The sequence below is a fragment of the Diabrotica undecimpunctata genome, chromosome 5 (assembly GCF_040954645.1).
Source record: "Diabrotica undecimpunctata isolate CICGRU chromosome 5, icDiaUnde3, whole genome shotgun sequence".
NCBI lineage: Eukaryota > Metazoa > Arthropoda > Insecta > Coleoptera > Chrysomelidae > Diabrotica > Diabrotica undecimpunctata.
Window position 1 is genome coordinate 39,103,900 of NC_092807.1, and position 23,238 is coordinate 39,127,137.

Sequence of the window (23,238 nt, forward strand, 5' to 3'; positions counted from 1 at the left end):
TATTTTTAATACATTAAAACTATCAGATATAATAAAGATTCCAAAAATTAAAATTGTTGGTGCAAATAATAAGAAGTTGGGTGAAATTGATAAACTAGCCAATTTTAAAATTAATATTCTTAATAAAGAAATTAATATGCAAGGATTTATTGTCAAGGATTTATGTGTTGATATATTAATGGGAAATGATGAATTGGAAAAGAAGAAAGTAAAGATAGATTTTGAAGAAAAAATGGTAACTTTGGAAGGGCAAATAATTAAATTTATGCAGAAAGATGAGGTAGAAGAAGGAATAAGAGTTGATAGGATATTATTAAAAGAAAATAATGATGTTTATGAAGAAGAAATGTATTTTGATGATAGGGAAATGTCCCAAAAGAATGTAAAGAATAATTATTGTAGTGAATATTTAAGGAATGGAAATTTTAAGCAGATGGATGCCTACGAGGCGGAGTGCGTAAAATTGGAAGCAAGGAATAATGAGTACATAATGAAGAATAATGTTATTTGTAAAGAAGAAGATATGATGAAAGTTTTAAATTGCCCTGAAGAATATAAATCAATAGTCATTTCCATATTGCAGCAACACAAGGGACTTGTCAATAAAGAAAATAGAATTGCACAGAATTATATCCATAGTATAAGAGTTAAGGAGGAAAAAGATTTTAAAACAAAATCATACCCAATACCATATAAATACAGAGAAGAAGTAAACAAAACAATTAATAATATGTTAGAAGATGGGATCATTGAGAATGCAGACACACATTTTATTAACCCCATAGTAGTAGTACGAAAAAGATCAGGTGAAATCAGGTTATGTTTGGATGCAAGGAATATTAACAAGATTACTGAAAAGCAATTTGAAGCACCAATGAGTATAGATGGAATACTAGGAAGAATTACAGGAATGTCATTTTTCACTAAAATCGATTTACAGCATAGTTTTTGGTTAATACCTCTAGAAAGAAAAAGTAGACAGTATACAGGATTTCAGATAGATGGAGTAGTATATCAATTCAAAGTAGTACCATTTGGACTTCAATCATCTTGCAGTGCTCTATGTAGATGTCTTCATGATATTTTAGATCAATATGAACATTTTGTAATTCACTACATTGATGATATATTAATTTTTTCTAAAACGGCTGAAGATCATGAGAAACACCTAAAAATTATAATAAATAGATTAGACAAAGTTGGACTAAAAATAAATCAAGAAAAATGTACATTTTTTCAAAAAGAAGTCATATATCTAGGTTATAAACTTAATACTAAGGGAATCGAAATGGATCCAGAACGGACACAAGTCATTCAGGAATATAAAACACCACACAATTTAAGAACTTTAAGAGGATTTATTGGAATAATTAATTATTATAAAAGGATGATACCAGATCTAAGTATAAAAGAAATTCCATTACTTGAACTACTGAGAAAAGGTGTAAAATGGAGATGGGATCAGAGAAGAGAACTAGCATTCCAAGAAATTAAAAACATTTTTCTGTCAAATTTGAAAATATACTATCCTGACTACACACAGCCATTCATATTAAGAACAGATGCATCAATAGAGAGATTATCAGGGGTATTATTACAAATACATGATGGGGTCGAATACCCAATACAATTCATTTCAAGAATTACAAAGCCACATGAAAAGGGGTACTCAGTTTCAGAATTAGAACTAGCAAGTATAATACACTGTGTCACAAAATTAAGATTTTATTTGTTGGGTAATGAATTTACAATAGAAACAGATCACCAAGCTTTAACGTCTATATTAAATAACAAATATGGAAACAGTAGAATACATCGGTGGAGTCTAATACTTAGTGAATACTGTTTTGAAATCAAATACATTTCTGGAAAATCCAATATAGTGGCAGATGCTTTATCAAGGTTAGAAAATATACCACAAAAAGAGCAGCGAACAATAAAAATTGGATTAAATCAATTAGTAGAGTGTACTGGATTATATTCTAAAGAAGAAATTATAAGAGATCAGATCAATTTGAGTGAAAAACAAAAAGTCCTTAGGAAAGATGGGGTATATTATAAAATAATAAATGGCATAGAAGTATATGTAATAACTAGAACTTTAGCAAAGAAAATATTGAAAAATTTACATAACAATTATATGCATATTGGTTCAAGAAAGCTATGGATGATATTTAGGAACAATTATTTTGCAAAGAATGACATAAGTATAGCAAAAGAAATTACTACCCAATGCCCATTTTTTCAAAAAGAAGTAATATATTATAAACTTAACACTAATTATAAAAATACTAACAGCTTACTGATATATCCATTTTATTCAATAGACTTGATTTGTTAAATAGATGGTAGATTTCATTATTTTGAATCAATTTGACATCATACTTGTTGAATTTTGTATATATGGAAATTAATTTGTACCCTAAAAATCATAATTTGGGGTTAGATACAGAATTGATTGTGTAAATGTCTTTATAAAAAGTGTAAAACTTACCAATTCATATGGATGAAAGCCTGTTGAATGGAAATAATTCCTAGATTTTGTCTATAAATAAACAGAACACAATATCCATTATATTTTAATTAAGGTTATATTTTATTCTCTCCATTTGACATGACAGTTTGACCATAGAATAGCCGAACTGTGATCCTGTGATCGAACTTGTTCTCTGCTTTGATATAGACAGCGAACAGGGATGTATTTAACACATTTAAAAAAAAAAAAAAAAATTTTGATTTATTAAATTTAATAAGGTATGAGAAAATTAATATTTAAAAAAATAATAAGTAAATTATTTATTTTAAATATTATTTTTGGGGTATTGTGACGATTGGGGTTTATAGAAAATAATTTATAAGTTATATACTACATAATATTAGATATAAAAAAGTATTTGATTATTTTAAGAAGTTATATATTAGAGAATTTAATAAAAATATATTTATGTGAGGGCATTTTTAATAAATTAGCATATAATAATTGTAAAAAGTTGTATTTTAGTAATTTTAATGTTGTAAATAGATTTAAGTGAGCCATGTGCCTAGGCAACCAACTATACAGTGAGTGATAGACAGATATTTATACTCTGAAGTGACGTTTAAGAATATTTACGAATATAAAGTGGGGTTATAATAATATATTGTTTGAAATGTGTATTTTGTTAAATTAGAGTGTTAGTTACTAATTTAAATGTTTATTCTGATCTGAAAAGCCTAAATGTCAACAAAATTATCAATGGAACATTAACGAATTATCCAGAGGGTAGAGTGTGACCATTGTTTACAGTCGAACATTCTCGAAATAATGATTATGGCGGTGGATCGAACAGATATTTTTTTCGAGAACATCTATATGGAAGTAATGGAACAAATTGGAACATGATCTCTTACCAGATGGTTCTGGAATATCCAAAAGGATATAAATACCCGTGATTTGGATTCAAAATGGAAGTTTTTAGTCAGAAGTCAAGCAGTTTATTATGAAAGTTAGTACATTAGTTAGTGAAGTCAATTGTTCACAGTTTTAGTAAGTCAGTCAAGCAGTTTAATAAGAAATATGAAAGTTAGTTGGAGATAGTCCAATTGTTTAATATAGTGAGTTAAATGAAGATTAAAAATTATGCATATATTTAATGCACATTTATAATTATACACAAATAATTATTGAAGATTATAAAAGTATATTAGAAGAATATTGGATGGACATTGGAAGAAATTAAATTATATTATGGTTGGAGATTAGTATAAATCAACTTATAATAATTGGATATTGGTATATTGAAAAGAAGAATAAATATAAATGCTGTTTGCTGGTTTGGTTGGTCGTGTATAAATGCTGGTGAAGAAAACTATATCTTAAATTGGTAGAAGCTGATAATTGGAAAAAGTAATTTCACAAAAAACAAGGATAACTGAAGTACGAAGACATTCAGTGGTGATTAGAATATATATAGTGGAAAACAGTTCATTTAGGCATTCAGTGAAAGAAAGGTACAAAATTTTGTTAATATAATTTAGTTAGTGTCATAACAATTTCAATTTTGAAGATAGTTTTGTTTAAATTTTAGATTGTCTATAGAATTTAATTAGTTTTATAAGAATATCAATTTAAAGATAGTTTATTTTAAATTTACATTGGCTAGGTTAGATATATATATGTGTGTTTCATAATAGTTATAATAAAGATAATTTAAAAAGTACTTACAAGCTAATTCTTTGAGAACCGCGATAAAAACCCTATATATTATATTATTAAAAATACTCATTGCTCATCATTCAAACAAAAAACACATCATAACAATATATATATATATATATATATATATATATATATATATATATATATATATATATATATATATATATATATATATATATAGAATAATACTTATTTTAATTATTCTATTTTCAATTTTACTATTTACTACATTATTACTAATCCGCAATTTTGCGACCTATTGGTCGCTGGTTCGTCGAGGTTTATATTTATTTTTTATTTACCAAATGTAGGAAGATAATTTTTCAAATATTTACTTTTAAATCATCGAACCAGCTACCTCATCCTTTCCCCTACAACGATCATCCTGAGGCTAGAAAATGTCACACCGAGAGTGCAGTACATCTAATATAGGAATGCACAATTGCCGGATTTCACGCCTTGTGCTTGGCGATACAAACAGGTCCAAGTGGTAGTCACAGAACCGTCGAATCCCAGATCTCTACGCCGGGCTGTTATTTATTATAAAATAATATATTGATAAAATAATTGCTTTCAAGTAGCCAAATAAGAGGCATGAATTTGAATAAAAAGACCTTAAGTTTTTAGCGAGAATTTTATTATAAAACTGTATACTTTATTAAACTAACAAATGTATTTTAAATTACATTTCTTGATAGCTATAAATATACCGGGTGGAACCTCCGGTAATTCGATTTCCGTGCACCCAGCCCAATATCCAAGAAAAACTTTTTCTTTTGTAAATATGTGAAAAATTATCAGGAACGGGAATATTGAAAAAGCTTTGCACATTTTTTAATCCCGGCGATGTTATTAAAAAAACAAGTTGCGCACTTGAATCACTGCGAAATTTTAACACCTACTATGAAATTTTTTTTTGTGGAAATCTGAAGTGCAGTTTTTGTCCTTGTTAAAACATAATGCAGTCTCGCATTTTTTACACACAACATAAGTTTACCTAGTTCCTTGGCATAGCAACCTGGTAGTTTTCAGCGAAACCTTGTGTTATTCCATATAGGATAATGGTTTTCCTTGCCCACACTTGACCAGATGAGCAGGTATAAGGTTTATAGTGTAAGTTATTTAACATTATATTATATTTATACTTTATTAAACTAACAAATATATTTTAAATTACATTTCTTGATAGCTATAAATATACAGGGTGGAACCTCCGGGAACTCGATTTCCGTGCACCCAGCCCAATATCTGAAAAGCCCATACTCTGATTGTACTGGTAAATGCATTTTATTGGTTATACAGTGTAAAATAATCGAGGTTACTCACAGATATTCAATTAATTATACTAAAGTCGTCCTCTACATCAGAGAGGTCGGATTCGCTTTCGCTACTCTCCCCTGTGTTCGCGTGTATTATCAATTGGTCTACGTCATCTTGCAGGTTGTCCGCAGTCCACATCTCAGTTTCCGTTTTCTCAACAACATGAGTGACATAATTTCGCCAATTTTGCTCTGTGACGCGTGCGAAACCGTCGTCGATCAACTGGCGTACCTCGTCGTTTTTAAAAGTGGTATTATCTGTACCTACATATCGCTTAACTTGGTTCCACAACATTTCTATAGGATTCAATTCGCAGTGATATGGAGGAAGCCTTAAAATATAAACATTATGTTGTGAAGCATACTCATCAAGATGATACTTATCGTATTGATCTTTAAAAGCACGCGCTGCTTCTAATAGCTCGGATTTCAAATAACACTCCTCGAAAAAATGTCTTTTTTCACTAGCCATTCCTTGATTGCAGCTTTATTCCAGGAATTGTTAGGGAATCTCTCTTTACGGGAGTGGTACGATGCATTGTTCATTACAATGACATTCCTGCGACCATTATTTGGTAAATTTGATATTAATGTCTCCTTAAACCACGACTCAAAATATGCGGCATCCATTTCATCGTGATAGTCGCCATCATTTTTCTTTGCCAGAAAAACACGCTGTGTGCCAGGAAGGAAACCTCCTGAAAAACCTGCATGCAATAAAACATATCGTGGACCTCGTTTAGTAGGTGCTTTTAAGCCAGTATTTAAACCTTTGAGAAAAGCATCACGACTGTTTTGTATCGTAGTATCGCACCATTCGTAATTTATAGATTGGCCAACATTAACCCACGATTCGTCCAAATATATGATATTGCAATGGTCTTTTCGCAAACGTCGTATAGTTCTCAAATAATTATGGCGCCAATGAATAATATCCTCTCGCTCCACCATGATGCTTCTTCGGTCATGTTTCTTATAAACAAATCCAATATCTTTCAGAAGTCTGTATAAAGTAGAAAGAGACAACGGCTGTATATTCTCATTACCTTGTATTAAGTTATGTATATGCTTTAAGAATGGCGGCAAATTTTTCATGAAAAATTCACAATGAACAATTCTCCGTAGAATACTTCTTACACCCTCGTCATATGTGAATATTCTAGAATTTGATTGACACACGTTTTTTACGTTTTTTTTGGCGATTTCAACGTTCCACTCTGTTCTTTTTCTTTTTTGAAATTGTAAATGCTTCTTTCGCTAACACCAGTCATCAACGAAGTACGTCTTACAGCAGTACTTACATTAAGTTGTTCCGTATTTTGTAAAAAACACAACACATTTAACACTACAAGTTTAGCGCAACCGTTAAATAATTCACCGGATTTAAACTTATGGGACTCCAAGCTCTCTGTTGAAACTCGGACTAAATTTTGAAGTGTAGTTTCGTTTTGCAAAAGCACTTTCACCCTAAGGATGGGTAGGGGGTGAAATAGGGAAAGCTTGGAGTTTATCAAATACTAATTATGACAAACAAGTTTATGGCCATATTTAGGTGATTATGTTAATGATGGTAATTTGTAGCAGAAGTTTTAGAAAAGAAATGAAGACCTATTTATAGAAACAACATAACTGTATTTTTAATCTTTTACATACAATAGAAAAAATCTAATTTCTATGAAAGAATTGGAAATTTGAATATTATATATAATATCTATAAATAATATCATTTCCAAGTTTCCAAATGTTGTTCTTGTAAAGAGGTGTTCAAATGTTACTCTTATGAATATGATTCAATTGTATATCTCATGTTGAGGTTTTATATGCAAAATTCATAGTTTTCGTTGTCAATAACTCATCAATGCCTTTTTATTATACTGTATACGTATACATGATATAAAATATTTTACTCGTACTGCCGGCAGATGCATTTTATTCAAGCCGGTCCTGTGAGACAATGAGCAATCAACAGCTGGAGAAAACCGACAACCCTGCGCGTTTATTCTCCATAAGAAAAGCATTGCCGTATCTTACCCGTACTGCACTCTCAGTGTGACATTTTCTATAGAGCATAAATTTTTTCATCTGTCCGCAGAAGTTTTTATGACAGATTGAGATACTGTTCAACCGTAGTAAGTCAAATATTTGAATCATTTCTATAGGCATAAAGAGTTATTTCTTATTTTTTTAGGAATTATTTTTTATTTTCAATAAGAGTATATTTTTTGTTTTATCTTTTTAAAGAAATTTAGAAGCGCTTTTATTTTTAATTCAACCACAAAACATTGTTAACAATATTAAAAACCGATACAAACGCACCACCTTATAAAGGTCAGTATATTTTTATCGAGTTCATGTTATAAGAAATGGACCAGGTATACGTAATGAAAACAAAAATCGACGGACAGAGATGCCATATTTTTGCGATGTTATGTGTTACTAAATGGTTTTCTCGTTTTCTCTATAGATGTCGGAGAAGATTAGAGAATTACAATTACCTCGTACGAGGCAATGTTGCCGATTTTAGCGCTTTATATAGTGTGCAGTATCTAATCCAAATCTTAACGTACTGTATCCAAATGTACTCCTTGTACTCCTGTAAATAAAGTCGTTTCAGAATTGCATCTCAGATATACTAATAATACTACTTTAAAGTCTTTTTTCTTTAAAATGTATTTAATAATTATTTTTTGTTGTGCTGTTTTACTTAACGAATGAAAATTTACTGTTTAAATACAATACTTCTAAACGATTTGTTCTTTCGATATAATAATAAGCTACAAAAACTTGCTTGAAGTACACAATTTACTGCTCGAGTTTTACAACTGAAATGTTTATAAAGTAATTAAAACGACTCTAAAATATAGCAACTCTTTGAAGCGAAAAGTTCAAGCGCTTATTTGAGTCAAAATATGATTTAAAGTTAGAATGTTGTTTTAAACGTCTTATTTAAATAAATGGTATTAACTACTGCGAATATTAAAAATGAAATAGATGTAATTAAACAAGAAATGTTTGACGCGATTGAAAATATATAGGGGAAGGTGGGCCACTTTGATACTAGGGGTACATTGATGCGCGGCTAATAACTTCTTTGATTATTTGAAGTAATCAAACGACAATATCACTAAAACTTGTCTATACTTGTCTAGGTATGGGAGTTAGTTATTTTGTCTAGCATGACGGGATCATGAACTGCGAATATGAAGAAGGTATTACCCCCTTCGCTTTTGCAGATGATCTCGCTGTGCTGATAGTAGCGCGGGATGAGTCAAATCTCCGATTTCGGGTAAGACGTACGGGCAACGTCGTGAAAGACTGGATGACAGATCACGGACTAGAACTCGCATCAGAGAAAAACGAAGCCAAAATTCTAAAGGATAAACGGAAAATACAAGGGATGGAACTAAAATGTGCAGGGGTACAACTAACATCAAAGAAAAGCGTCAAATATAGGGAAGTGACACTACACCAATATGGGGGAAGCATATACGGGTGGTAGCCCAGAAGACAGCGAAGAGTGCGGCTGCGATGGGGACAGTGATGCCTGACATTGGAGGACCCAAATTAGAAAAAAAGTGAGCCTTACACGATATCAATCATCCTTTACGCGGCACAAGTCTCGAGTGAAGAGATAAACATACCGACCTACAAAAGGCTAATGACACGAGTAGACAGAACAAGTCTGTTGCGAGTAGCATACACCTACAGGACTGTATCTGCGTCGATCTTGTGGACTCTCACTGGTTATGTTGCTCTGCATGTGTTAGCAGTAGAAAGGGAAACAGCTCCAAAAAAAGAAGAAAGGGAAAGATCAATGGAAAGATGGCAAAAAGAGTGGAATAACAAGGAAAATGTTGCTCAGTGGACCAAGATGCTGATCCCGAGCCTAAGGGACTGTGGTTACAGGAGACTGGATTGCTCACAGGACATATCTTCATAGATTCAGGAAGACAGATACAGATAAATGCCTATACTGTGAATATTCTGAAACTGTTACTAATACAATGCTAGAGTGTAATAGATGGACGGTGGAGACAAACAGAATGTGTAGAAAAATAGGTATGAACCCTGTAAGATGATTATGAAGATGACGGGAAGTAAGGAAAGATGTAATATTGTCCATAAATACATTCGAACAGTAATTAAAAAGAAAGAAGAAGAAGAGAAACACCAGCCCGACTAACGACAGAGATAAGATATATATAAGAGAAGATAGTGTTCCGAAAGTGTCGACAGCGGTAATCCCACTTTCGAAGTACGGTACGTGCGACAGTTAACTGCGCACAGGTAGGAGAGGGTGGTTTTAGTTGGTAGGCAGGATAACAGGAAGACATCTGTTTGCAGGACCTCCTTCTTATAAGGGGAAATGGAATCGGATATACTCCTCTACCCTGAATCCAACACACGCCAGCCATCCTTAGAGATGGGTTAACCTGGTACGGTTTTTAGAAATTTCAACCATCAGAAAAAAAAAGGTATGACAGTTGCGACCGCGTTGAGATTCAGTTAACCGGTGACCTTTGACAAAAGCATTTGTGTTTTGAGTCGGGCTGAGTAAAAAATATGTGATGTGTAAACGTATTTTATTACATTTCTGTGTTATCATACAGTGAACTCGACATGTCAAGAGTAAGTTCATTCAGTAATAGAGAATTTGAGTATTTTTTCATACAAATGTTGCTAAAATAGGTGACAAAGACTGAAAGACGGAAAAGTAATAAAGAAGCTGTATCGCAGACATCTTCTATACGACGGGCAGCTGATAAGTACAATATTAGAGCTGCAACTTTACAACATCGTATTGAAAAAAAAAGTTGATAATATTGCACCTTCATCGCCTTCTAATGAATATAGCTCAAAGTACACTGCTGCCAAAGTATTCTCAGCCCAACAGGAGAATATGCTTACAAAATATTTATGGTTATGGTAGATCGGCGTAGGGCTAATTTATGAGCCCTTAGGGGGTCTAGCAGACACTTAGACCACCTATGACGGGTCGTTGTATCATCCTTATGATACGGAATAGGCCCACAAGGACCTAGTCTTCAGCGTTTCTGGGGCCCAGGCTGCTTTGGACTCTCATATCTGTAATAAGAACTCTGAGTAGCTTGGGCCCCAGAAACGCCAACGACTAGATCCTTATGGGCCTATTTCTTATGATAGGAATGATACAGAATATTTACTAAAGTAGCAAAATTCACTGTGGGCTAACATTGAAGAATCTGTTGAATTTGGCCTATGAATTTGAAGAATATGTATTTTGGATGCAAATATCTAAAATATTGGAAGAAAAACAAATGTGTTAGAAGCACATATACTGAGCTTCATGATTCAGAAACAAAAACCAGGAACTTACTTTAAGAAAACGTAAAAATACGAGTGCCGCAAGATTTTTATTTAATAAGACTGCTTTAACAGAATTACTATGTATTCTTTTAAAGCATAATTTTACACCAAAGCAAGTAAATGATATAGATGAAACCGGAGTTACCACTGTTTTATCTACACTCAAAATATTGGCTGAAAGAAAATAGAGGCAAGTAGGAGCAAGTCGTATCAGCAGGAAAGGGAGAACTAGTTTCCTTTTATGAAATCGTAACTGCTACTGACGCTCTATTTCCCCCTGATTATGTCTTCCCATGTATTTATTTAAAAGACTTATTCTTAAACTATACTCCAAAAGAGAGTCTGAGCTTAGCAAATCGAACTGGCTGAATGACGGCAAAATTGCGCTTTTAAGTTCTAAGGCACATTCAGCAGCATACTTCATGTTTTAAAGACAATCCCATTTTAATTATTTGTGATAATTTAAAGTCACATATTTACATCGAAGCAGTTAACTACTGTGGTGATAATGGGCTTATCTATCTGTGTCTACCTTCTCATACGGCCTACATGGACTCGATGGAGGAAATCGAATGGAAAAATTGATATTCTAAACATACATTAGTTAATACCATACATGAAGCAACAAACTGTCTCACTTCTTCTGAAACAAACATAACATTAATCTGGATTTCTTCACACGTTGACATTTTAGGTAATGAGACGAGACTGCTGATACTAATGCAAAAGAAGCAATTACAACCAAATCAGACATCAAATCTATGCAACTGGTATCAGATCTAAAACCACTTTTCAGGTCCCAAATCAAAAAGTCCTGGCAAAACCAATGGAAGAATTCAAGCTCGAAATTACACAAAATATAACCTACTAAGAATTGATCACATACGGCCGACCCAAGGACCCCCGATGCCTTCGGAGAAATCACGTGTTTGTGAAAAGTGTAGTCAATCATTAACCGTGCAACATGTTCTTACACAGTGTGTCAAATGGGAACAAGAACAAAAAAAAAACTCTATACAAATGTTATCCTCAGCAAATTAGAACTTGTTGAGAATTAGATTTCCTGAATACTAGATTTCCTTCGAGAAACGAACTTGTATTTTTACAATTAAGTAATTATATTTATTTTTATTTTTTATTACTGTCTCTTTCACATATTCTATTTATTGTAAATTATACCTAATGTAATGTGAAATGTATAGTAACAAAATTAACCCAGTTCTAATATTCTTGTAGTTTGAGAACCCGAACAACAAATAAATAATTTGTAATTTGTAATTTATATCTTGCGGTGTGACTTAAAATTCTCCTTCCTAACCCATAAATGGAATATTCAGGAAGAATGGCCCTAATTCGAAAGACGATCTATTAAATCCTACTTTAGCTTTCATTTTGGATTGACATTGATATAACCCAAGAGAGAAACATCTGGAAAATGTAATTAGGATAGTCGACATCGAATTGAGAAAAAGGTTACGAGCGAAAAATGAGTAGTGACATATCGATCTTACTGTTTATATTATATACGAAATAAATTTTCTATATAGTGTAACTCATATAATAACCCATAACTCATATAACTTTGGAATAACATTTATTTTGTTTCCCACAATGTATTACATATTAACTTTACCCTTATGAGTACATATTTTCTCTTAAATGTATTACTAGAAATTTCAATACATTAAAATATCAACATCAAATATGGATGTTTATTCTAAAAATGACAACAAATCAATACTACATAGAATATCGAAATACCCAGAAAAATATAATTAGAGTAGGCTATGAAATTTAATTGTTTCTGGCTGGTCTTTTAGTCACTTCCATAAAATTGCTTTTATTATTTAAAATTTGAATTGCAAAGTTATTAACCATAAAGTGATTATTTCATCAATAATGAATAAACCACTTCTTCTTCTTGACTAGCTTTATAACTCGGGGTAAGTCTTCGCCGTATCCACCATAATCCTCCATCTTCTACGATCTTGCGCTTCTATTTCCCATTGTTGTACCCCAATCCTAGACAAATTTTCTTCAACATGATCCTTTCATCTTTTTTTGGGCCGGCCTGCTGATTTTCTACCGTCTGGTCTCTCAAAAAACACTGTCTTTAGCACTCTGTTTTCCTCTGATCTTACCACATGACTTGCCCATCTTAGTCAGTTAGCTTTTATATGTCTGACGATGTTTTCAGTACCATACAGAGTTGCCAATTCAGTATTGCGGCGCCTTCTCCACTTTCATCTCTTGAGGGCCAAATATCTAACTGAGAGAACCTTCCTTTTAAATACCAACAGATTATTTATTTCCCACTGATGTGGAGTCCATGTTTCACTTTCATATGTAACAATTGGACGAATAACTGACATGCACAGTCTAAATTGATGTGAATGTGATGTGATGAACTCATTCTTCGGAAAGAATACCCCATAATAATAAATTCATAATATCAAATCGGAAAGATATTCTTCAGGATGTAACAGTATTGAATAAATTTTCAACAGGGAGCGACCATAGACTAATTAGAGCAAAAACCACTTTTAACACTGAAGTTGAAAGAACAAAAATGATCCTCAAAAAGAAAAGTGGAAGGTGGCTGTTCCCAGAAGATATAACACTTTACGAAGAAAATATTAAGACTAGTTTGGATACACACGACTTAGAGAATATCAGCATCAATGAAATGAACAATAATATTACTCAAATATTGAAAGAAGCTGAAAAGAAATACTGTCCTCGTCCTGCAAACAATAACAAAAAATTAAGCCACAACACAAAACATCTTCTAGAGGAAAGAAGAAAACTTAGGGAAAATCAGGATCATAACCAAAATGAACTAAGAATTTTGAATAAGAAAATTAAAAAGGAAGTTAGAAAAGATCTGAGACGATACAATATGATGGAAATAACTAGAGTAATAGAAGAAAATAAAAGCTTGAAAGTACTCAGACAGAGCATGTTGATTGGAAGAAAAAACGTCCACAAATTAGGAAATGAACAGGGGCAAATCATTAAGGATAGAGTTCAAATTATGAACACGATAGAGAGTTTTTATAGACAACTATACGAAGAACAGTAATGTAACCGGAGTGGATCAGTACCAAAGATAATCAATCAGGGATCTGAAATTTTACCGGACGTAACACCCAATGAAGTTCGAAGGTCAGTGCAAGAAATGAAAAACAATAAGTCCCCCGGAGGCGATGAAATAGTGGCAGATGCCTTGAAAGTGACTGGAAAAATATTATGGCAGGTCCTAGCCAAACTATTCACTAGATGTTTGCAGGAACCAATAACACCAAATCGCCAGCTACGACAAAGAACAGGAGTGGTTGATGCAGTAGAGAGAGTAGCAACACTGAAATGGAACTGGGCAGGTCACGTGGCTCGAATGACAGATAATAGATGGACAAAGCGGATACTGGAATGGAGACCAAGAGATGATGCCTACCGAATCAGAGGTCGTCCACCAACACGTTGGACTGACGATCTAAAACGTTGTCATAGGAATTAGATACAAGAGGTACAAGATCGAAATAGATGGAAAATTATGAGGAAAATCTATGTCCAGCAGTGGATAAGCGAAGATTGAATGATGATGACAGTCTTAATTATTTAGATTGTATTTTTAGCAGCTTAGATCTTAATGATGAAGATAGGGAATATATTGCTCTATTTTTTATAGCTATCCTTGCTGCGACCTCTTTTTCTATGTGGTTTTCATTTATGATTACTGCTCCCAGATATTTTAACTCTTACTACTTCGAAGTTGTAGTCATTAATAGTTATGTTCTGCCTAACTGTTGGTCTTGAATTTTGAGTTACTAGCATGTACTTTGTTTTCTCTTTAGTTGTTCGAAGACTCAGACTACCTGTTTCCTCCTCCAGTTGTAAAAACACCTCTCACACGTCTCTTGTCAAATGAGCGACTGCATTTAGGTCATCAGAAAAGGCCTTTTGGAGTCTCCTTGTTTAAGCCCTGATGATATAATAAATGGCATCGATGTTCTGTTTACTATCGTTACCTGTGTATATGAGTCTGTCACGAACATTTTAGTTAGCTCCACCAATTTACTAAAACTATCCCTAGTCTGCTTATTTTTATCGAATCATGTGATTGATTGCTGAAAATGTACGAAAATTTGATGTACATCTCGGTTGAATTCACAGTTTTTTTCTAATATTTTGTCGGATCGTAAATATTTCATCTGCTGTTGACCTTCCAGCATGAAAGCCGCATTGGTAGTCGTCTAGAATATCTTCCGAATACGGAGTGAGCCTCTTTAGTAAGATAATTATATGACTTTATATAATGTGTTAATAAGCTATATCCCTCTATAATTTCGAAATTGTTCTTTATCCCCCTTCTTATGTATAACGCTTCCATTTCATTTCCTAGGCATTTTCTGTACTCTCAGAATAATGTCATACAATTTTGGATTTAAAACGTGCCCTTCTTTTTTATTAATTCTACAGTTCTCCCATCATTTCCTGGCGCTTTATGACCTTTAAGAGACGCTATCGCCTTATTTACTTCTTAAAGTGTTGGTGCTGGTATTTCCACATCTGCAGAATATAATGTAATATTTGCTTCCTCCATCTTAAGCCCAGCATTCACGTGTCAACGCCGCAGTACGATTTTGTCGAATGCTACAAAATTTAACGCAATGTGATCGTGTATTAACACCATTCGACCAAATCAGCGCGATTTGACGGCAGACAAATAAGTCAGTCTGCAGCAATTTACGAAGAACACCTGTCTCTAATATATCTGATAGGAAAGATGTAAGTAAGTGAAAGAAATATATTCACATAGCTTTATTTTGCCAGATTACATCTCCTTCATTATTAAAATACTTCATAAAATTGTTTCTTCTGATCTTTCCAGTCTGTGACAAACTTCTGTTGCGCGAACTTTGCTGTAGATCGATATTAAATATGTAGTTGGTACTTACCTTAAAGTTATTGACAGCCTTTTATGTGTTGTTATTGAAGAACGCATAACTGTGTCCTGCTTTTGAATAAGAGGTGCCATTCCAAGGTAATTTCTCCAGTTATCTGAAAATAATCTCAATTCTTCTAATAAATGTAAGTGACTGTATGTATGTCTTTTCAGCAACCAATCTTTGCAACACCACCTACGTTTCTTGTAAGTAGCAAGAGTAGCTAAAAGTATATCGTTATCTGACATATGTCTGATTGCTTTCTTATTTTATATTTCTAATTTGAAAGTAAAACTTGTACTGCAAAATCGGTACGTGTGCATTTCTATCCGGTTTTATATATTATTGTACTACAATTACATTCAAAAAAATCGTACTGCACCTTTGTAACGTAAGTGGCGGGCTTTACTTTCAATATTTAGCAAATTCCGAAAGTATTCCTTGCATCGTTCGACGATTTGTTTCTACCATTATTAGTTCACATTCTTTATTTCTCATAGATTGTATTACTCCAACAGTTCCACCTTATCTGACTGTCTTAACTTCCCTAAAGAATTTCCTTACCTGATTCCTCTCGCCACGTATGTCCATTTCTCGTATTTGCTCTTCTATGTAGCTCCTCTTTTTAGTTTTGAGTAGTCTCCCTGTGTGTGCTCTTGTTCTGTGAAACTCTGTTCTGCACTCAGTAAGTTGAGATTCTCGACTTTCTCATAGTTTACAAAGATTAAGACCCGTAGTTTGATAGGTTAGTTTAGCTTCAATATAAGTGAGCGCTTACCACTCTTCCACACTATTCCAATGCTTTTTCTATAAGGATTTTTATGACCAGTAAGTGTAACGTTGTTTGTACAACAACACAACTATTTAGGTTGATAAAAATCTGGTTTTGAAGATGTTATTGGTATCTATATAAGTAATTAGTAAATGTGGGAGAGAAGACTGATCGCATGGTAGTTTTCAAGATCTATGAATTGGATTGGATTAATTTTTCTTTATGATGCCACTGTACCTTCTGGGTCACGAAGATTATACATCTTTTATTTCTTAGGCTTGATTTAACACTTGTGTGTTAAAAGTAAAAGACAGGTTAATGCATTCTAAAGGCCGTTCTCCACACATTGGATTAAAAGGGATTTCTGGAGATATCCACTTGGTTATTGTCTTCCTTGTTACAAGTTTGGTTCTTTCTGCTTCATTACTATGGAAGATAGAAGCAATGTGAATAATAGTGTGCAATTAGTATTAGTGACACCTGTCAGTATAAAAGTGTAAAACCATTTTTTTACGAATGTTACAAGTTTATTCTACCCTAGTTAATAAAAAATATTACATATTATTGCAGTATTTCTTTGCTTCTCGGTTAATGGGTTAAAACCATCGAAAACACTGCACCTATGTTGGACACTTGAGGCTATAGGACGTCCCTTTAAGCGAGATTGGCAACTAAAGAACCATATTTTTTTACGAGAAAAGTTGATTTGCGGTATGTAAGAACTTTCGGAAGTTAAAAATAATATTCCAACAAACAATTTATTTGCGATATTTGGAACTACCTTAAATGTTTGAAACAACAAATTGTACTATTTGCTAAATGAGCCAGATAAAAAAGACGGTGTCATTTGACTGACTATTGTCAACAATGGCAAACTTTGAAATTACGAAGATAACTTGGAAAACTTTAAGAAGAATTTGAAAAGATGTTTTAAGCCACAGTCCAATAATTGGAACAATCTAAATTTTTCGGTGTGACTTCTAATGTGGATTGTAAACTATTGAATCTAAATCTATATCTTAAATTAATTGAACTCTATTCTAAAATTCATCTTAAACAGTCATTTCCAAATTTTATAAATGAGTTTGTCGAAATCAACTTTTTAAATTTTATACCTCATGCTTGGAGAAATTGGGCAAGGTTAGAATTTTCATATATTTCTCAGCAGTTTTGTTCAATAATTAAACTTAAAGAATTTGTGTCAGAAACGGAATGAACACAAATTTTGATACAAAAATGTCTTTCACGCTTACTGTATCTTTTTTTAAATAAAAACTTATTATGGCGCTTCAAAATAATTGTTCTTTTTAATTTTTGGCCATTAGCCCAAGCTGTGGGTAAAAAAAGGTCGATTGCAGGCCCTAATTAGTGAATTTTTGAAACCTACTCTGTGTTATAAAGGGCGTAGTCAGAAACAATTCCCCAGTTCGTGTCACATCAAATTTTTGGTTATTATTTATTTATGAGACTTTAAAGTGATAAAATAGGTATTTTTTTCATTTAGACTGCTGCGAATCCTAACATACGTGATTTTCTAAAATACAGGAGTAAAATCCTAAAAGAACATGAAATAAGCTTGAATTTATGCTTTTTTAAGTGTAATTTCAAAAAAATTGTTATTGTATAATTAGCGCTTAAATTTGAAAAACGGTACTTTATCAAAATAGTCATATTTTTTATAATGATTTTTGAATGCATTAGACAGAAGCCCTTTAAATACTCAACAAAATGAAATGTTATTAAATAAAATCGGTCAAGTTGTTGCTAAGATATGCTAATTTGTTTATCCGAAGACGAAAAGAGTAAAAAACTATTACTTTTGGAAAAAACTCGCGGACTTAATCCAAGGCACATTATCTTTTTAAAAGCTTATTTTTTATTACTATAGTGCAAAATAAAACCTAAAAAATATTTTTACCCCTTATTTATTACATTAAAAATACACTCATGGACAAAAATATCGAATATTTTGTAATTTTCCAATTTTTTTTTTGCAGTCACTATTATTTCAAAATAATTTTAGATTACTGATAATACTCATATAGTAGGCTGATGTACTAAACTGGTATAAAATATTTTGATGGTTATTTTGACGTTCATTCAGTGGTTAGTTTCATTCGTACATTTTATAATAAAAATTCTTCTTCACGTAAAGGAACAATCATACTATTTCGGTTATTTTTAGTTTAATTTATTAAGTTTAATTAAATATTGTTTTGATTTAACTGAGTTTAAAACAAGTATCCCACCAATTCGGCACTGCGATGAAGTCCAAGTAGCACATATTATAATTTTGTACGAGGTAGGATATGCACAAAAAGGTATCGCACGACGTCTCAGCAGAACTGAATCTATAGTTTTAAATACTCTAAAAAGGTACCACGAAACAGGAAATGTTGTACGAAGGCCTAGTCAAGGACGCCCAAGGTGCACAACCGCAATTGATGTCCGTTTTTTGGTTCTTAATTCTACACGAAATCGTTCATTGACATCGATGCACCTTAGAAATGAGCTATTAAATGTTAGACAAGTTAATGTGAGTTCACAAACAGTTAGACGAAGATCAAAAGAAGCAAACTTAAAGCCCAGACGCCCCGCCAAAGTTCCACGTCTTCTCCAAAATCATAAAGCTCGTCATTTGGAATTTGCAAGAACACATATTTAGTGGAATATCGACAACTGGAAAAACGTTCTTTTCACTGATGAGACCAGAATCCTATTATGGAAGCCAGATGGTCAAAACTACGTTTACAGAAGATTTGGAGAACGATTCGCCAGCTGCAAGTCTCGCCCCGACCGTTAGTTTTGGAGTTGGTGGCATAATTCTTTGGGAAGGTATTAGTTGGGAGGTACGTACCGCACTTGTGGAAGTGATTGGACGGATGACTGGTGATTCTTACGTTTAAAACATCCTGCAAGATCATGTTTTGTCATATTTTGGTTACATTGGATATGAAAGATTCACGTTAATGCACGATAATGCTCGACCACATGCCGCTACCATAGTGGGTAACTATCTTGATGAGGTCCAAATTCGAAGATTGGATTGGCCACCGTCTAGCCCGGATTTAAATCCAATAGAGCACATCTTGGATCAGTTAAAACGCAGCATACAACAAAGAAATCCCGTTCCAAATACGATAGAGCTGCTTCGGCTTGCTGCACAGGATGAATGGAATGCAATTTCCCAAGGATATGTCCAAAATCCACTTGCAAGCATGCTGAGAAAGATGCAAGCAGTAATAAGAGCTAGAGGGGGGAATACTCGTTACTGATCATGCACTTCTTTCAGTTTAAACCAGTTGTTTAAGCAATTTAAATTATCATTTAAGTTTAGAGTAAAATAACCTTATTTACCTAATATTAAACATTAAGTTTTTTCACAATTTTCTCTGCATAACAACTTAAAATTGTTCAATCAACATTATTAAAATAAACTCTATTTTAAAATAAACGACTTGTTTGACCAGAATTTATTTTGAAAAAACAAAAATTTGAAAACTCCAAAATATTCGATATTTTTGTCCATGAGTGTATATTTAATTTTTTTTATAAATATTTAGAGCTGAAGCGCGCTCTAAAAATCGTAGCAATTTACAACTTACAAATTATGACTGATAGCTTTATGACCTAACTAACTAAAGAAAAAAAGTTTCTACGGTCAATAGGGGTCGAGATTTCTCTTTAAAAAAATGCTGCTACTTTATTTATAACAATTATGAAAAGAAATGGGCGGCATTCGATACTCAATGACCTCTACTTTCAAGACACGTGTATACTATATAAAAAAAACACGCTTTTTTAATTAAAATTAAATAATAAAGTTAACCTTTTGCAAAATTACGCTTAGTCATTGTTGTGGAGGAAAATCTGTTTCTGGTCGACGCTGCGCACAAAAAAATTAAATTCAGTACTTTAAATCGGCGGAGCTCGGAAAAATTTATTATATCTCGGTTTTAATGAACCGATTTCGATATTTTTTATTCTTTAAATATAGAAAACATCATGTCAAAAAATAAAATATAAAATATAAGAGCGGTTGCAAAAATCGGTCGGATTATCATCACAATAAAAAATAAATCACAGAGGCATTATTGTTTTTTGCACTACATCAGATTAAAAAAAAATATCGAAATCGGTTAATTTTTGACTGAGATACTACAACTTTTTCTAAGCGTCGCTGATTTGAAGTTTTGAATTCAATTTCCTTAACAAAAGAGACTATGTCGGGTCCTATTCGTCGCAGAAACTTTTTGATTTTTTGATTGTAGGTCTTGAAGTAAGCAATCACATTATGTGGGTTGTAAACTCCTACGATATTTAGGGGGCGCTCCAGCTGTAATTGTTTATAAAAAAATTAACCCTTTTCTGTATAATAAATATTATACAGAGGCAAAATTATTTTTCAGCTTTTATGCTACAATACACATGTAAAAAATAAATCTTTAAGAAGATAATGAGCTTTAGTTTAGAGCTTCATGATATTTTCAAAAAGTTGTAGACTTGTACTTTTTGTCTTGGGATATGCAAATTATCATATATTAGCAACAAATGTTGCTAATAGATGTAGACTGATGCGTTTTATAATAATAATAATAATAAATACACTAAAATACAATAAAAAAGGATTATATAAGCACTTTTACAAACAATATGACCATTTAAATAAAGTACCTTTTTCAACTATTAGCACTAATTATGCAATAGCAATTGACCCAAATTAAACTTGTACAATCTGAAAAAAGTGCATATTTTACCCTTTCAAAGGTCTCATAAATATACAATAACCAAACAATTGCTGATACACAGACGGAGGAGTTGCTTCTGACATCGCCCTTTATAACACTGAATGGGTTTCAGGAATTCATTAATTAATTCGCATCTTTTCCCCCACAGCAGGGGCTATATCTAGGAAAAAGGTTTTCTCACGATTGTTGCAGTTTCACAACCTATAAATAATAAATAAATATCAAAATGAAATTATTTCCGCATGGTACTTGCAACCCTATTTAATTGCTGGTAGTACGAATTAAATTAGCAGATCTCACCACTAGTTGCAAGTATTAGGTCTCGTTAGCGCTAATCTCAGCACCTCACCCGTAGTTGCAGAATGTAACGCTTCCAAAGGAAGCTACTTATCTCAACTTTACTTTATTCCTGGCCTGCTGAGCACACAGTCGTGTAGGAGCTGCGGAATGGCACTCTGCTACCGCCATATTTATAACATCGTTATATATATATATATATATATATATATATATATATATATATATATTTTACGAATTCCTATCTTTGGTGTTGAATAAAACTGTTTTAAAGGCAACCAGGAGAGATTTGAGAAAATTTAAAACCAATAATAATAAACGCACTTTAGAGAAAAATAACAGCCTAAAAGTTCTACGTAGAAAGCTAACGAATGGGAAATGCGAAATTCATAAATAAAGAAACAAGCAAAATGAAATAATATCACGCAGAGACGAGTTAATACAGGTCGGAAAAGAGCTCTACGAGGAATTATATGGAAGTAGACGGGAAGATCAAACAGGAATACCAACAACCATTTCAAAGAAGATCATGAATCAAGGTACTTATGCTGAACTAATGCCCGAGATACAAGTAGATGAGATTCGACAAACATTAAGAAAAATGAAAAATAGCAAAACCCCAGGAGAGGATGAAATTGTAATAGAAGCTATCGTAAATGCTATTAAATAAATTAAGAAAGCTGTTCAATCTATGTTTGCAGCAAAGAGAGGTGCCCAAAGGATAGAACAATACTATAACCATCCTTTTGCATAAGAAAGAAGATAGAATGGACCTAAAAAATTATAGACCTATTAGCCTGTTGAACCACATATACAAGCTCTTCACTAGGTTTTTGACATCAAGATTGGAGAAAAAATTAGATTTCCGCCAACCGAGAGAACAGGCAGGATTCCATTCAAATTATGGTATCAATGATCACCACCATACAGTAAAGACACTCATTGAAAAATCCATAGAATACAACAAACCTCTTGTCCTCACTTTCATAGACTTTCATAAAGCGTTCAACACGATCGAAATAGACAGCCTTATAGAAGCAATGAATGATAGCCGGATTGACCATACGTACGTACGGTCAATGTATACGTACGTATAGTGAACTTATTTACTATATTTACAAAAATGCCACTATGACTATAAAGATACACGATAAAATCCGACCAATAAAAATAAAACGTGGGATAAGGCAAGGAGATACATTGTAACCGAAATTATTCATAATGGCATTAGAGTGTGCTTGTAAGATGGTGAATTCTGACCACAGAGGAGTAACAATGGACGGCGAAAAGCTTAACCATCTCCGTTTCGCAGATGACATTGTCCTTATCACAGATAATTTAGGAGAAACAACGGATATGTTAAATGAATTGGACATTGCATGCTCGAAGGTGGCCTCAGAATGAACTTAACCAAAACTAAGTTTATGACAAATATGGACCATTTAACTATTCAAGACAAAGTGGTAGAACTGACGGAGAAATATACGTATTTTAGTCATGAAATAAGAATCAACAGGGATAACCAAACATGCGAAATCCAAAGATGAATTACTTTAGCGTGATCAGCCTTTGGAAAACTGCGAGACACACTTAGGGCCAACATACCAATTAG

General features: G+C 32.8%; 1 protein-coding gene across 1 annotated transcript in view; it reads right to left on the reverse strand.

Annotated features, from left to right (window-relative positions):
* msi (RNA-binding protein musashi) overlaps positions 1-23,238 on the reverse strand; it is a 579,058-nt gene that overhangs the window by 325,695 nt on the left and 230,125 nt on the right. The gene's annotated exons all lie outside the window — the stretch shown is intronic.